This window comes from Struthio camelus, chromosome 18, assembly GCF_040807025.1.
Source record: "Struthio camelus isolate bStrCam1 chromosome 18, bStrCam1.hap1, whole genome shotgun sequence".
Classification (NCBI taxonomy): domain Eukaryota; kingdom Metazoa; phylum Chordata; class Aves; order Struthioniformes; family Struthionidae; genus Struthio; species Struthio camelus.
In genome coordinates, this window is record NC_090959.1 from 5,625,036 (window position 1) to 5,643,031 (window position 17,996).

General features: G+C 47.8%; 1 long non-coding RNA gene across 1 annotated transcript in view; it reads right to left on the reverse strand.

The window, feature by feature from the left end:
- Positions 1-200: 200 nt before the first annotated feature.
- Positions 201-17,996, reverse strand: part of LOC138061491 (uncharacterized) — a 29,000-nt gene continuing 11,204 nt past the window's right edge. Inside the window, exons 5-8 of the long non-coding RNA XR_011135286.1 lie at positions 2,760-3,012; positions 2,234-2,420; positions 1,429-1,575; positions 201-608 (exon numbers count right to left, since the gene is read on the reverse strand). This is a non-coding gene — a long non-coding RNA (uncharacterized lncRNA). The remainder of the gene's footprint in view (positions 609-1,428; positions 1,576-2,233; positions 2,421-2,759; positions 3,013-17,996) is intronic.

Below are 17,996 nucleotides of genomic sequence, written 5' to 3' on the forward strand. Positions count from 1 at the left end.
AAATGAGTATTACTATCACAGGGTTTTCTCATCTGCAAGAATTTCTCATCCAAACCAAACATAGCTACCTGTTCTTGATGCCACCCTTGTAAAGGACTGAAGAGTTGCTCACACTTGACTTGTGCTCTGGGCGGCAAATGGCTGCTATGTTTTGTATTCACAGATAGTCACAGACCCCTGAAGCCCAGGAGTGTCAGGAGCATATTCAATAGATTTTATTGGAAGAAAAATTGGATGCAGTCTCCAGTCTCCAATCATGATGCTAAAATGGCACATTGCAGGGCCAGAGCTGGCCATGCCAGGAAAGAGAAGTCCTCTGTCCTAGATGGCATCACACAGGACAATGACTTTTTCCAGATGCCTCTTCCATAAATCAGGGTCAAAATGAGTTTCCCAAAGACTTTCTTCAATATGATGAAGCTCAGACTCAGATGCTAATGGCAGTCTGGACCGCCAGCTCAGCTTGCCAGGGAAACTTTTACCAGTTGGGTCCTTTCATCAGTGGAAACGGCTGCCAGCTGGGGTATTGCAGCAGATGCGGGTAGGAGAGGGTAGAGCTGCCCTTCTGCTCCCAGGCTCATGGTCCAGTGGCAGAAAGTCAAGGGAAGCTGTGAATTTGGGACACCAGAAAGATTTAGTTTCCCAGTCAGAGAACTCACTGGAGTGGCAGAGGTGTTGATTTCTGGCTTATGAATCTGCTTGAATTATCTCCATTGGGCTTAAGGAAACAAGACTGATGTGCTTTTTTTTTCTGCAAAAAATTAAAAAAAGACTACACAAACGAGGTAGCTGATACATATCACTGCTTTCTCATGCTAACAAATCAGGCAGACTTCAAATTTTTGTTAACCACTCAGGCTGAAGGGGGCACAGTATCTCCTCTGAAATAAATAATGTGAATCTGGCAAATATCATACACACAGTACAAAATACAGTATTAAACTGGATAATCTATTAGCGACCAAAGACCTGGAACCAAATCTACATTCCACAAATAATGTGCCAAAAATGAACTGCAAACTGTACACCAAGACAGGTAATAACTAAGAGAAATAGGTAGATTTGTCGCCTGGTTGCAGGTGGTGTAGCTATATTTTTTGCTCATGGAACCTATAAATTGTAACCCTCAATGCTCAGTGAAGAAATTTGACCTTTCATTAAGCAGAGCATCCACACCTGAAATTCAAACCTCTGCAACTCAGTTAGCCAATGCCTCATTCTACTGTGAAGTTCAGAAAACATTCCTTTGCCCCCAAACCCAACATGCAATATCCAGACCGTGGGCCAATGGCACACAGGTGACAAGCACGGTCAGCACCACGCTGCGCGGTGATGCTGACTCGCGCTGGCGAAGAGTCTGGTCCTGACAGGGGGCCATGGGGAAAGCAACCGGACCCTGGCTGCCAGAAGATGAGTCCCCCTTCTCACCCAGGATATGTGGCACCGCTCTGAAAATCCCTTTTTTTCAAGTTGCTGTGAATATAGATCCCAAACACGGGCAGATCGCTTCCAGCTGCTTCCTACATAATTTCCGTTGTCATCTGGCGTTGTTCCATTCACGGTGTATCAATCTAGCTTGGGAATACTTGAAATATTAATTACGCAACAGCCTTAGCTCATTACCATGGGTGCATTTAGCAGCGCGCATGTCCGTTTGCAGCTATCCACACTGCGGTGCAAAGCTAGGGATCGGTGCTTCCCCCTTAGCGTATGTCTGTGCAGAGACACTCCAGCTAGTTTTAACTGAGACGGCCTGGGCCCAGTACCCCTTCTGCGCTTCAGCTGGGAAAACGAGCTTCAGGGAGCCCCAAGCTGTACTAGCCCTGCTGGAGCTGCGTTACCAGAGCAGTTACCACTGCAGGCGCCCACGAGCCTGTCCCGCACCCCCGAGGAAGCCGTACAGCCCCGCTTTCTGCGGATGGCACCTCCACCCTGCGTTTTCTCCGTCCGCTTTTGTTCAGATCAGTGGGAAACCGTCCCTGCCCAGCACAGAGGCAGGCAAGCGTGGCCATGCCGTTAATTGCTCCCCGTCCTGCGGCGCAGCACGGGGCACCTCCTGCTCCCTCTGCCCCGGACACGGAAGGGGGCCGGGTACTTTCCCCCAGTTTCCTGACCCTTCACGGAGCCAGGCTCGTAAAGATGCACAATCCCACCGTCCTCAAGCTTTCAGCTTGCCCAGCCAGCCCAGGTACCGCTAGCGTCGGTGCCATTGCCTACCCGCTAAGGTATTTACCCAGATTTCCAGCAAGTTTCACAGCCGTTGTCGAGCTTTTCCAGCTCTGTGACTAGCAACACGTGAGCTGGCTGATTTAAAATCCCCCTCGGGCGTATCGAAGCCTGCTGCAGTCCCCGCGTGGCTCTGCCCTGCCTCCGGGAGGCCTTTCTTTTTGTCTTGCTCCTTTACAGTGAGGCTGCAACATCTGAAACGTAAGAGAAGAAAAGCAAAAAAGGGGCTGTACCCCGTGTAAAAAGAAAGGGCAGCAAAAAAGCGGCTCTTCCTGGAGGTATCCTGAAAGAGCTTTGCCCTTACACTACTTTTTGCTGAGGCCTATCGCTGTCATCACGTAAATGAGAAAATAAGGACAAGCCAAGCCCCGCAGCACAGCTCACGTGGCTACACGGGCGGCTGCTTCGCCCTCGTGCACCGTCTCGACTCCCTCTAGCCTTGCCCGAGGAGACCATCTTCCTTTAATTTTGTCTTTTTGGGGGTCTGGTCAGGTTTGGGGGGTAAAGGGGAGGCAGGGAGATGAGCCCCTCACCGCTGTCTCCACAACAGTGCAGTTCTGCCTGTGTGTGCCGTTGAAATACCGAGGTGGGGAGACGCAGGCGCCTTTCAACCCCTCCTGCCTGCAGGTCCACTCGCGAGACGCAGCGGGGCCGGGGGCCGCGTCTGCCCCACGGCTCTGCCCCGGCGCGGCAGGGCACCCTCCGACGCCGATTCCTCCTCGGCGCGCTTAACAGCCCGGGGAGCTTCTTCCTTCACGTCTAGCAATTGGAGCAACAGTGCTTTTCCTGAGGAGGCAAAATTGAGGAAGAGCCAGTCAATGAATACACATAAAGATGAATACACATGCACTAAAAGCTGTCATTTAAATGCCTGGAAAATAGCCTAATTTCCGCGCACTCTGGCCGCCTGTTGCCGAGACACTGGAGGAAGATGGGCCAGGGACTGACGAAGCGAAACATTAGCTCCATCAAGCAGATGGAGAATGGCGTAATTATGAAAATAATAACAGTGCTTGCCCGAGACATGACAAAAAAACCGTGTAGGAATTATTTACGTGTAGGGTTGTCGGGGCCTAATTTATTCTAGCGTTTCAACAGCAAGAGAAAACACAGAAACCACTGCTCCTGAAATGGTCTGTGTCAATGCTCATAATAGATATAGCCCAGAACAATGGCTACCAGTTAAAGTGGTTTAATCTCGTCTTCTGATGGATGGAATTAACCTTTACTCGTGGCTGGTCCGCGCGTGCCATCTAACAGCGTTTCTCGAAGGCCTGAGCCTGCGTCTGCTGCAGTTAATGGCCTAGATGAGCTGCTCGTAGCCGAACTGGGTCTGCAGTGAACCGAGCGTGGACGCAGCAGGATGCCAGATAAAAGGAATTAAGCTCTACCCAGAGGACCCAGCGCTGGGGCAATTAAAGACCCTCATCAACAAATGATTTACAGGGAGATGGGAGAAGACTGATAAAAGAACCGTTTTGGAATCCAAAGCAAATGAATGCTGCCGTTCCAGTTGTGTTGCCATGCTTAAGGAGAGGGGCGAATCTGTACACTTATTTGTGCGAGTTACAGCCGTAGCTGGCTAGGAGACCGGTGACCTTCCTAAAGAAAGCACTCTCCCCTAGGAATTGAAATATGACTCTCAAGATTGTCGTGCTGCCAGGAACACTTACATTTTTCATACTTAACCCTAAATCTTTTCACCTCTCTGAAGTTTTTCATCAATTTCTCTGCCACATTTGCTATTTTTCAAAGATAGTCGGCCTGATCTCGCCCTACTTTCATGCTCGCGAAGCCAATGGCGTTACCTTGGAGGTGAGCGTGACCAGCTTTGTATATGCAGACCTGCCCTCTTCCCCTCACCCTGCCAGGATGGCTCTTCTCACTAATTACAATTATGCTTGCACAGCTTTCCAGTTCCCTCGCATGGATGAATGATGTTTCAGAATTTAATCACACTCTCTTTTCCATAGGACCCCTGCCTCATTCAGCGCACAGGATAGACGGCGTTCAGGGAGCAGGAGAGTTATTCAATGTTTAAATTCATTCGTATTCAATATGGGAGCTCTGCCTTATTTACTGCACCCCTCCAAACCCTGCACTTGATTATCCATGGTCTTTTTGAGGGGTGTTTATCATTCTGCCTCACAAATGCTAATCAATTGCTCTCTGCATCTTCCCTGGAGAAGCAGAAAAGTGCTGTTCCCCTTGTTAGAGGTGGTGAAGCCAAGTTGCAGCAAAGACACCTGTGAAGCCCAAAGGAAATCAGCTGCACAGAGCCAGAAACAGAGCTTCAGCGTCCCATGAGCTCCCCTTCCTCCACAGCGCTGCTCCAACGGCAGAGCATCCTCCTCTCCTGTTGACTGATCCGCTCTGCGGGCATCCGATATCCTTCTGGGAGCTCAACGGGAAGGAGGAACACGTGCCAGGTACGTGCCCAGCGTCACGTAGCAATGCTGGGATACTAACAAGGACAGTTCTCAGGGACAGCGTGGCCTGCATATATACACCCTTTCCACCTGGCAGTACGAACTGTTCGTAGGGCAGCTCATCTGCTGCTCAGTCTGGATTCACAGGCCCAGCATTGCCACTCTTGCTCTGGGAATGTCCTTGGGAAGGAACAGCCCAGGATCAGTGACTGTCACCATAAGATGACATGGATAAGCTAAAATGCAGCATTTCTTGGTTTCCAGTGTTTGCCTCCTTCCAACCCAGAGCTCTGCTCATCCCATTACAGGGCCCCCCACACTCAGCTGCCACCATTACTCAGCCAGGACAGGCTTCACGTCCACTTATAGACAGGTACCAAAGTCCTACCATAAAAAAGAACTTGAAATCTAGAAAGCAGGGCTATTCACACGCTCTCCAGCAACCCTACCCTTTCTGCTCTGAGCAATTCTTCGCTATGTGGCCTCCAGCCCAGTCTTGTCCCCTGGGTGGGGGCTCACCCAGCCCACAGACAGCCTCCTGCCCTGGCTGCCGCCCACCACCATTCCTGGGGCAAGGGTCCCCGAGGTACGCACAGGAGCTCAAAATTAGTGCTTTTGGGGCTTTCCGACGCCACAGCCTGAAGGTCAGCCACGGCTGCAAAGCTTGGGAGGCTGAGCAGATCCTGCAGTGAGCTCCGCGCTGCCAGAGGCGTGGTGTTAGCACTCCCCGCTCAGCCGGCCCAAAGCTGTACACATCTGCAACGTAGAGCAGGGGGAGAAGGCAGGAAACATTAAGAGAAAAAGTGAAAAATGCTGCTATGAAATGGTCTTTTATAACCCCCAATGTGCACAGGCACAGGCTTTGGTAAACTAGCCAGAGCCCTGCTGGAGAAGAAACCTTCAGCAAAATAAGAGGGGGCCCTGGCATAACCTGCCAGGACCCTGCAAACAGAAGCAAGCAGTGACCACAGTGTTTATGCACCATTTTAGGTAACACAGAGTCACTTAACGTGGCAGCATCTGGGAACTTTGTCTGACTCCAAATTCTGCCACCCAAAGGGTTTTGAACCAGTGCCAGCAGAGGCGAGCAACTCCAGCAAAATTATCTGGAAGAGCCACATCGCAGTGCCTGGAAAAAGCTTCCTGCCTTTGCTAGCACTGTACTCGCTCACCGAACGAGCAGAGAGTTGCAGTCTTCCACGGCTGTCAGTCTGTTACCTTTCATGAGCACGAAATTCACTCAATAAACGATTGAAAAAAAAGAAATGTTCGTTTTTGTCTGAATTTTTCCCCAGCTAGGTTGTTGTGTTTTGCTCCATTTTATATAAGGCAGAAAAAAGAAAAGTATTAATTACATGCTGTCAAGATCTTTGGAGAAAAATTCAATATTATCTTTTACTGCAAAGAAGAAATGAATCAAGGCTCCATTCCAAATCCAGCAGCAGTCCTGACTTTGACGTGCCGAGGAAAATAATAACTTTCAGCACATACTAATTGTCTTGTTAACATGGATTATGCAGCCAGCCAAATAAATGTCATTCACACTTTTATGAGGAAGAGCATAAATCTAAAAATCGGAAATGCATAATATTTTTTAATCTTTTCTTTTCTCCCCCACTCTCCACTCATAGCCTAAATATATTTACATTTTTAATTCAAGCAAACAAAGCAAGACTCTGCTAGAGACTTTTGAAGCCTCCCAGGGGTTCCAAGCACAAGGTGATCAGATTTTTAAAGCAACAAGCTTGATTCCCATGCAGCCTTAAAGCCAGTTTAGACTCTCTTGGCACTGTGAAGTGGGTTTGAAATAAGGATAATTTATACTCAATTTAATTTACACTAAGTCCCCTTCACATTACCAGAGCAGTATAAAGAAGCACGAGCGCTAGCCTGCATAGGGAAGTGAGTGTGCTGAATTTTCATCTCGTTACTGCATGGGCTCCGCAAGAGGAAGGCCGGATGCAAGAACAGGCGTGCAAAGCGTGAGCGGAAACCAGCGGCAACCCGCCCCGGGACGGGGTGGGCAGTGAGGCGGCTCTGCACTGAGTGCGTGACCAAGGAGCACCCTGGAGGCCACGCATCCACCAAGGCCGAAAACCCCTACGCGTGAAGGAAGGTGGCGGGTGAAAAACTAACCTTTTTCTTCAATTCTTTGGTTAGGTTAGTTTTTCTGCTCCATCTTTTCCCTCCTCCAAGCCCTATGAATGCTGGTACAGAGTCCATGACAGAAACGTCCCCTGTCACCAGAATCGCAGACTTAGGCTGCCTTAAGGTGACTGCCTAACCACAGCTGGCTGGCACTGCTCTTGGTTTAACTCACATCCTTCCCAGCAATGTAATAGCCAGCATCACTTCCAAACTTTGTGTTATCTGCTAATCTCAAAGCCAAAGGTCATATCGTCACCCTCACTTTGCACTGGCAGAAGACGAGCAAGAGAAACAAAGTGGCTTGCAGACGTCACCCAGCACTGCAGCAGTCTGGCTAGAAATGAACCCCAGGACTCCTGGTCCTGGTCAACACACCAGCAATTAGACCTTCCTGAAAGGTGAAAGGGTTGCTCTAGCTGGAAGGAAGAACGGCTAGGCATGGGGATTTGAACTAATACAAGACACTGCTAAACTTCACTGATTAGTGTTGTCTCTGTAGTTATTAAAACCCAATATTTGTGTCTCCTCTGTAGATCAAGCCCTAGAAAAGTAGCACCCACCAAGGGGATCTGCAGTGCAACCTGGTTTCTGACTTCCTCAGCACAAAACGGATTCATCAACAAGACCTGTCGCTTGGACTTTCTTTATTTTAAGGCAATCTGGCAAAAAGCACAGTCCTGGCAAAATGCTGTGGTAACAGCAATCGTCAGTGCTGTCCATCCAAGAGCTAAACCCCTCCAGCTGTGAGTTCTGGCTCTCTCCGTGCCAGGCATGTTCCCACCTACCGGATTACTCTTTTCCTGGCTGGCAGCGTAGCATTGCCTGCCATGTATTCACTATGCGCTGATCCAGCTTCTGACTTTTCTAGGACCTCTCCTTATCACTTTGCTGCTCATCTCCTGGGATCACTTTCATCGCTAGTGCCCCATTTTTCCTAATTGCTCCTTGTGCTCAAGTTGGCTGGTGTTATCAGCGACAGCATTCCTAGCAGCTAGCGGGCAACGATATTTGAACAATCATCTACTGCACAAGTGTCTTTCTCCGTTTCAGCAGCTGTCCCCAATTTACATACACCATGGCCAGTGACAGAGTGCAGACCACCCACACAAACCATGTCTAGCACCCAGACTGGCTTGGAGCTTATACGTCTCAGTGCTGCAGCATGCAGAGATCCTATCTTAGCACTCAGAAAGGGAACTGCCTCAGCAAGGCCCTGTGTGGGGATAATTTAAAGCTCCCTCCCATCCAGGCCAAACCAATGCCAATGTGCTGCTCCCCTTCTAGGTGCAAAACTTGCTGGATGCCAACAAGAGATCCTCTGCTGGCCCCGCGCTGCAGGCTGGAGACAACCTTCTGAGGCCATAGGTGCTGGACATGGAAAGGATGAAGACGGCCCCGTCTGTCTGCAGAAAAGAACTTGAGGGATTGATTTTTGTTCGTCTCTGAAGTCCTGCTGCACTTTACAAAAGTAAATACAAATCTGCTGTAAAAAAAAAAAAAAAAAAAAAAACACGTACTAATACTGTACCATCACTCACTTCAGGAGCAGAGCTATCGGAGTGGGAAAGCCGGCTCGACACAGCAATTTGAGCAAAAGCTTACGGACAGACACAATTAAAATAAGCACTATAGTTTCAATTAACTGTTCTCCCCAGCAGCATAGGCTGGGAAAGGACTCTTAATAGATCTCTTCCACTGCAGTGCACAAACTCTATTGCCGTTGCTTCAACGATTATTGAAAGTTAGCAGAGTGCGGCAGCTCTCTCACAACACCTTCAATTGTGATTTGAGGATCTGTCTGTTATTAGCTGGCCATTTCGTGCACAGGGAATCTAAGCAGGGTATAGAGCGTAACCATTTTTCAGATAGTTTATCTGCTCAGGCTTCTGTTTGCTGGCTCCAGGGGAATGTGTTTGCTCTGCCTTCTGCTGCCATATTCTTAGTACAAAATAGCATCCTAACTTCTGAGGAATGGCTAGACCATGCTGGGTTTTTCTTGATTAAATCACAGGAGCATACAATTCTCCCATTGCCTCGGGCTGATTGGGAACATGGCTCAGAATAATCTCTGATAGATTTTCTTTCTCAGACAGAGAGACATGCTGATGGTTTTAAGCCTTCTTTTTTAGCTTGCAAAATACTTCCCTAGGAAGGCAGACTCCGGCCAGCCCCGCTGCAGATCTTTCACACATGAGCTCCTAAAAGGGCAGGGACTGCAGGGAAGATTTATTTAGCTAGTTGTGAAGGTTAGCCACCTGCACATCTGGATATACATGAATAATATTAAGTGTAGCACCCATACATCTGTATGCAGAGGCTCCAGAAGTAATTCTGGCCTTAGTGGCAAACAAAGTAGAGAGCTTCAAGGACAGCAGAGCTGGGCCTTCATTCATCATCCCAAAATACTCTGTAAGAAGTAAAAGGGGTTGTTTTTAATAAAAATTATTAACCTTTGGAACAACTGACCTGGAGATGTCAGAGATTCTCTAACTTTACAGTTTTGAAATCAAGCCTGGGAGACTTTCTAAAAAATCTATTATAAAAATAGAAAATACTGCTGAAGTTTTTCATGAGGAACAACAGCCACCAATAACTTCTTCACTTCCTTGTCCTCTGATTGTATTTCCCAGGTTACAAGAAAATGGAGTGACTTGTGATTAAGGCTATGAGATGAGAATCAGGGGCTCCGAGCCTGATTCTGCCGCAGGCTTTCTGTGCATGTCCTTTGCCACAGCCTTCCCATGTCCTTGTGCCTCTGTTTCTCTACATATAAAACAGTGACATAATTACCTACCAACTTTCTACAAAAGTGTAAATGTAAAGTGATTTCAAGGCAGTGTAGAGCCCTTGAAAGGAAAGGGTTACAGAACTGCAAAGTATTCAAGTTTGGTTTTTCCTAGAACTATCTACTCCCATTATTTCTTTCTCGTTCTACTGAGTATGGTGTAGTCCTTTCGCGCTTCTTATCAATGGCAACTTTAACTTAGGCAACTACTACGGCACACCAAGGCCTCCAAACAGGAGACACCATCAACATCCATCCTCTCCCCACCCCCTTTTTTTTAAGATGAAAAACAAATTCCCGCCATCCACCGCACTTTAAGTACCTGCATAGCTGGGAGAATTACCAAATCCCAATTTCTTATGAAAAGTCCCAAGGAAAATTTTCTAACACCTTATAAGAAGTGACTTAATGCTGCAGGCTTTCCCTCAGTTGCGCCCATGAAAGATACTCTTCTTCGCCTGCCCAACTATTTTTACAGAACTTTTGAGGAATATATTATCTTTATAAGCTCTACTTCTCTGTCAAGTTGCTTTGAAACTGGCTAACTGTTCAAAAGTTAACAAGAATAGGCTGGCAGGCAAGCATGCACATACCCTCAAGTATTCACATAGCTCTTATTCTCTCCAGAAAAAAAAGAAAATAAAAAAACAACCCATCTTCCTCCTCCAAGTTAGTCTCAGAGGCAGGCTCCTCAGGGAGGAAGCCAGCTCGCGAAGCAGACAGGAGCGGCAGGGCTGCGTCTGTGCTGCCCTGGACCTGAGGGAAGGTCAAGTCGGAGGCTCAGAACTGAAATCACTAACATCACTCCTAATGAGAACGAAACCCTCAGTCAAAGGGCAGCACAGGAGGCTGATTGGGCTTTGAGTTCAGCAGAACTGAACCAGAAAATAAGCCTTTCTAGTTTGGGTCCTGGTGTGGATATAAACTGAGTCTTGCATCCATCTGAACCTGATGCCAATACCCTGGCTCCATCTGACTGCTCTGACACCAGACTCGCACAATTTGCACTCCAAGGAAAGTTGAAGTTCACCTTCTGACCATATCAGCATACTTTTCTGCATGCTTCAAATTTGAGCTACTTTGCCCTTATTTCCAGATGGCCTGTGGTCCCCACTGCTATGCCTGTCCTGGAGAGGGTCTCTCAGGTTTAAAGGCCTTCAACAACAGGCCTAAGGGAAAATGGTGGCTTTGGTCTATATCTAGCAGTAGGCACCACTCACTGAACATTTGGCTGCTTTCGGCTAGCTGCCCCCAAAGCAGAGTCCAGCGGAGCACAAGATTTCTGATCCTTCAAGTAGTCATGGCCAGACACCTCCTACAAACATCTCACAGCTTCCATGTACCCAGGAGAAAGAGAGCAAGCGAAAGTAAACATGAGCGTGTAGCGGGAGAGAGGAGTTTCTCTTTGGATGAAGAAAGCTGAAATTAAGGGAGATCAACCTGTCGTCATATCATACCTCCCCTATCCTGCAGTTTTCCTACTTAAGCAAGTAGGAAAGTAAGTTCCCAAAAGCATTGATGCACCATTGATGATGCTTTGGTGTTTTTCCTCTGAAAGTTCCACCTGCGGTCAGGGAAAATTCCTGCCCAAATCCCACTTTGGACTGCGTAGCTTGAAATTTCTTGAGCTAGACCCTTTCCAAGTAGGGTTAGCATCCTTCTGGGCTGCCTGCATCCCTCTGCCTGCCCCTCTCAACACCCAGCTCCACTTACTTCTCTTTTTTAAGAAATCAAATCCAGTAATGGGTGTTCTCCCCCTCTTGCTCTGGATCTATATCTCATTTTTCTCCAAGGGTTGCGAATTACCGGACAATACAAGACAAAAATTCTGTCGTGTTTTTTTGTAGCTTGAAATAAATAGTATCACCTAGATGGCTGTAGTGAACATACTGCAATAACAAGAAGCTTTTCCAGAAGAGTAAATTACTTGGCAGTGGTACCAACAGGGAACGATGCTAGTTTATAACATCAGATGTAATCTTTCAGCAGTGGGGGGGGAGGGAACGCTTTCAGAAAAATGCTTTTAGTCATTGTCCGCTATGGTGGTGCATCCAATTACACTGCTTTCACCTCAGGCGCAGCGGACTCAGCTCAGAGGAGAAATCAACAGCCACAATGAGCGCCTCTGGTACAGACCTAGCCAGCAGGAATAAGATTTAGTGTGTACCCTTCTTCATGAGACAGGGCATGCAGGCCATCTTGTTTCTCCTCACCTTCTTTTGGGCTCCTTGTAGAAATCTCAAGGCTTTTGATAGCCTGAGGGGAGACACACAGAGCAGACAGGCTAGATGGAGGGAGAAGCATCATGTCCTTCGTCAAGAAACCTGGTCAGAGTCAGCACGTCAAGAGTGCCTGTTAGGATCAAATCAAAATTTGACCTAAGTTTTCTAGACCACTGATCTTACAAGTCCAATAGCTTCCAATGGCCAGCAGCAGTGGGCTCTGTTCATGGCAAATGGGATCACGATCAAAAGAAATTTCTTCTTGTTCATTTTAGACTCAGTAGAGGGTCTCTTTGTCAAAGAGTTAATCCAGCACACACAGGCTGGGGCAGGGTTACTGCTCCAGGCAGACCGGACATCCTCTTGAAATCTGCCATCTCTGTTATGAACTACCTCATAGATTATTCCTCCTCTTCCTGCTCCATTGCTCTTTCATCTGCCAATATTATCTATTATCTTTTCTAACTGTCATTCTCACCGATTTTCCAGGAGACTTCTTATCCTGTTCCAGACTTGCTGTAGAAACTGGATTTGTCAGGTGCAAATTCAGCTTGCATAGACTCAGAGCTGCTGCTTGCACAAATCGAGGCGGGCCGTGAAGGACCCACACATGAAGCACCTCGCTCAGGCAGACAATCTGCACAAGAGCAAAGCCAGTGCACATCCCTGAGGCACATTTGTTGTACTGTGCACATAGGTGACATAAAAAGATCGCAGTTGATATCACCAAGGTTATGTCAGTTGGCAAACATAAGCCCTGATATTGATTAACAGGTATCTGGCACTGGCACAGCTGCACTGGGGCAGTCACACAGGATGCAAAAGCACCCGGTATAACCAAGACCTATGTTTTGCGTGGGAATAGATCGTAGCCAGGAACCAGGAGGTCCCAAAGTGGAAGCCATTATTTGTCTCTCACTTACCGGCCAAAACCCTCTCTCAGAAGGCAACATCCTATCCGCTGCAGCAAATAAACCTTCAAGCTCAGAACAAATCAGCGGGTCTTTGACTTATGCAGACCAAATCTGAAATGGTGCTGTCCAATCCCAGAACCTAAAAAGAAGTCTGCGCCCCCAGAGTCGTGCTCACATTGGTCTTGGCTTGTAAATAGCAGCGGAAGCTGCGGGGTGGGAGCCTTGTAGTCCAGCTGCCCTGTCAGCACAGCACCACGCCTTGCTGAGCCTGAGGTAGAGGTCCAGAGTGTGCATCCATTCCTGATTTAGGAAGCTCTTGCTTCTGTAGCTACACAATGGAGCAATCTGAGTGGGAACAGGTTGCATAATATTCATTTCTTTCTCTTCTGCCAATTATTACAATACATTTGCAAAAACATTTTTCCAATATGCAGCCTGCTTAACAGGTGACTGAATAATATACACCATGTACATCATTTGCAATATTTTTCCGTCAGTCATCAACTAATGTACTGAGAGCCGAATTCCCTTTCTCCTAGGCCAGCTTTAAGTCAAATCTAGTGCAACATCAGCCTTATTGACTCTTTTTATCAGAATCTCATTTGTTGGTGGGGAGAAATATCCCAGGTTTTCATGAATAATAAAATTGATTTTACTTTAAAATCACAAGAATCAAGGAGAGAGCCAAGGAGGGGCAGAGGGCAGATGCAGCAATTTCCATGGCCAGACTGGGCAGCTATAAGGTCCAAGCCCTTTTGCCCTGCGATTGAGCTCAGGTCTGGATCTGAGCTTTGCCGCTTAGTTCGCAACTGATGCATGTCATGGTCTGATAACCACTTTCATTCTCCCTCTACCACAGCCTCTAGTACCTAGCCGTGCCCTCAAACCACAGTGCAAATCCCTACTAAAATCCTTTCACTAGCTATTGCATGCTGGTTTGCTGCATTTGCAGGACTTTCCTCAATTTTTTTTTTTTATAAAAATAGCTAAAGAAATATCTGCATAAAATCAGCAGTTTGCACTCCCAGACCTCTGCTCCCACAGGAGATGGCTGACCCAATAGCTTTCCCAGTTCGTGAAGGAGGTCACTGATGCAGGGTGAAAGCTCTGGTGTGGGCCGCCTCTGCCCTCGCTTACCATCTCAGACTTTTACATACCTCAAGTGGATCATCCTGAATTGAGAACCTCTTTGAAAGGTTAGGCACAAGGGCACAGTTAGACATGTTCTTCACAGGTTAAAGGCTTACCCTGCTCAGCCCATCTCCAGTTGCTCACTGCCACTCGCTGCTGCAGGATCTCTTTCTCCCACCTGCTGGCACAACCAAGCCACAAACCCTCCCAATTAGCTTTTAGCACGTCTCTGCTCCCCCAAAACCTACCCCCATCCACCTCCAGGGTCAGAGCAGTCAAGTCACAGCTACACTACACTTAGCTGTTATCATTATCTTTTGGGAGAGATATCAAGGACTTTGTCTTGAAATGAGATAATTTAACTTGAAGGCTTTTTGAACCCTTTTTCCCTAGCCTGGACCATTTTGGCAGATCTGATGAGGGAGTAGTTCGATACCGTGCAGTTCTGCAACTGCCGGGAGGGCTGTAGCCAGTGCTGGTGGGTCATTGAAACCTCCTGGACTTGGCTGCTTCCCCCACTGTGCCCTCAGCACCCACCAGAGCACCCACCAGAGGCATCAGGCAAACCAGCACCAGCTCAACAGCAGGACTCAGGTCTCCTGATTTCCCCGTTACTGATCCTACCCACAGGCCATACACCTTCCTATTTGTCTCTGGGTTAAGCAAAACTATCCAGCTCTGTTCTCTGAAGAGTAGTATCTGCCTGCCCTGTAGTCAAGGCTGAGTTTCTGCTCGATAACTCGTAGCCACAGTACATTTATCTGCTTTCACCACAAATAATCTTGTGGTTCCTGTGCACTGTGCCCTTTCTTGGCAATATAGATGCAAATCAACATACATAAAGCTCTAAAGAATAGAAGTAAACAATTTACATTTGGTTCCTAACCAGTAGCGCTTTCATTTAATTTCCTAGCTCCTTATTGTAATCACCCTCTACACAATTTCAATGAAATCATATCCATCAATCTATCCAGTCCAAAGCTTAACAATGGTAAAACTTTCATGTGCGTTCCCAAACGCAGTAAATAATTGCAAATTGCAGCAGGCATCAGTTATCTGACCCATGCTCACTCTTTATTAATAACCTTCTGATACAGAAAGGACTTGAGGTATGAATTTATCTCTGGGAGAAGCACTGTAGTGTAGGTAAAGCTACCACACAAATTCTCATAGAAAGGTAGACAGTAAAAGGAGAGAGTTTTCCATTTTTAAAGATAACAGAAAAAAAGCAAACAAGAAAGTAGGAAAGAGAGGGGATGCAGTGCATGCAAGACTTGCCATGGCCAGAGCAGTCATGAGTTTCCCGTGCTGGGAATGCTAACATCAACGTCCAGCCGTGGGCTCCGGCACTGTGGTCACGACAGGCAGAGCGCACAGGACCCAGACTGTTGGCTGGACTCTGTCCCAGCCTTCGGCGTGGCTGGAGAGAGGAGAAGTCATATCTCTGATCTGCCCCTCTCTTCCCCTTGTACGCTTGGCTTGGAGCAACATCTATAATCACGTGTGTTTTTACACGTTGGTAGGCCCACAGCCCTCTAACGCCCTGTGAAGACTGAGCCAGGCCACTTTTACCCCACCTTCCCCAGCGTAGTTCCAGGCACCAGGACTGAGCTGACCTCAGCTGGGGAGGTAAAAAGAACCACTGCTTTGTCTTCACCAGGATCCTGCAGTGTCTCAGCTAGCTCAGGTCTTCCTCCTATATCTAAACAGAATTTTTTTCTGGCAAATGCACAACCTGCACTAGTGTGTCTGTGAGCTCCGCCAGGCAGGTACTGCATGCTCTCAATGAGTTTGTGCAACATTCAGCGTAGTGGAGACAAACTCATATCAGTACCAGCATTCAGCTGAGAAGAGATTTCTTTCAATTTGACTAATCTGGGACACGCATTTCTCTCATGCTCTGAGAGAAATAGGGGATCTGCAGGGTCTGTTTCATTCCTAAGCATCAGCTAGCTTAGTGACTTCAAGGAAACCACCTTCGCCCAGTACGTGTCTGAGGAGACGTGCGCCCGTGACAGCCAGGGATGTGCCTGTTTGCTAATAGTTCACGAACAGAGACTAAACTGTACGTGGACCTGCTCTGAAATGTTTTTCTACTTATGTCCGGCAAGGAGAGTCAGGGAAAGGAATGGAAAGGAACAAATTGTGAGTCACATACCAGACTGACATGCGTTGTCCACTAATACTGGTATAATCACATCCACACTGGGTATGTTATGCCACTTCAATTACTCTGAAAGAGTTGAAAGCAGCACCGCTTTCCAGCACGGACACAGCCCTAGTGCACCAGGATCCAGCCCAGAGGACTGCTATCGTTCTTTGCCTTTCCAGTGACCTTGAGGGCCCCGACAAACACTCCTGCTGGACACATCACAGCACATGATAGCCAGCCCCCACCACATACAGCCCCAAGAGCGTCCTGACACCAGAGCAGGGGCAACCAACCGGCGTCTCCTGGGCAGCATGCAGCTCCTCAAGGGTGGCTTCCACCCGCTGCAGGGCTGAGCCTTCTGCCACTGCTGGGTTTGTGTCTCTGAGAAATGCCTGAAACGGCTTGTGGAGGTAGGAAGGCTGGCCACCGCTGTGCTGGAAATGACACTTCCCCGAAACAGCCCTGCATCAGGAGAGAAATCAGCTCACTTAGCGTTTGCAACAGCTTCGGGTCTTGCCTGTGCCTGGATCCAGCAGTCCCTCCCCCCCCCCGCCACCAGCACATTGACGTCGACACAGAGCAGATCTGGCTCTGCAATAGCTCGGCAACCCGCTGCTAGCAACAGGGCATTATGCTGTGTACAAGTAATGAGAAAACTGGGAATAGCGAGGAATAGAAGAGATTATTAGATAATAAATTATCAATGCACCAAAAACTGCCCTGTACATATTTTTCCCCCTTACAGCTTCCCTAATGTCCTGGGAAAGTGACAATTACACAATTTAAGGAGGTTAAGTTTATTAAAATCCTTTTTTTATTACTATTCTTTTAATATATAGTTGAGATAAAGCATCTGATTAGAAGAAGGTCACAAAATAAAATATTTAATACTCATGGAAAGAGCAATTCATCCTCCCCTCCGCATGCAACAGAAGCAAAGAGGCAGGGCCTCTCGGTGACAGCTTGCTACAGCGGCTGCTCCACTGAGACACTGAGCAAGCAAAAAGACCAGAGCCAGCAGCAGGGCCCAATTCTTCCGTGTTGGCTTCACCATATTGCAACAGACCTGTTGCTGTGTGCGCACTGAAAGAGGCAGACCACCTCTAACAAGGGCTTACTCAGGGCTTACTAAGGCATCTCTGACCTCAACAACACTTCAAAAAGAAAAGAAAAACTGCCTTCAGCAGCCTGGAGTGTGCTGCCCACTCCAGGTTTGCACCCAGCACAAGACCAAGGTCTTAAAACAAGTCCTCTGCTCCACAGCCCCTGGCTTAATATGTGTTTACCCCGCTATGAGGCACCTCATTGCACCAAACCTAAACTACATATCGCAGACCCCTGAATCAGGTGCTTTCTCTTGCCACTAGGTCTCTACAGCTCATCTTGGCCCATGCAAATGCCTTCAGGAACTATTTGCGCAGTGAAGTTCATTTATTTTTCTCCATTTCAGGTATTTAGGGCATTGCAAGCTGTTGTACAACCGCATCACAGACGCTCCTGAGATCCCGGGGGAAGTTTAGTTTGTAAATCTTGACAGGAGGAACAGTCGGATGGTGCCATGGGAGCAGGGAACAGTCCGGCCTGTGCTTTCCCACAGGAAGCGAAGGATCGTGCTCATGTTTAATACATGGTCACTCTGGCCTAGGCTGCACAACAGATGCCAGCACGCAGCCTCCCACCACCGCTGCGATGTGCAGCGACCTGACTTACGGGGCAACCAAGACACGGGATATTTTCCCATCATGTCACCTCCCCTGGCTCTAAGCAGTTCTTGTGATGGCACAGACGGCTCCCGTGCAGACACCCCGTACGCTCCACTCCAGGATGCACTTAATTTCCTATATCGAGTACAGATTCCTCTCCACAGCATCCCCCCATATCACCCGCACTGACTTCTCACTGTCCTCTCTCCTCTTACTGAATTAAAACCCGTACTCTGAGTTAAATCCTCATGACATATAGCCTGACCAAACAGAAAAGGTGACTGCT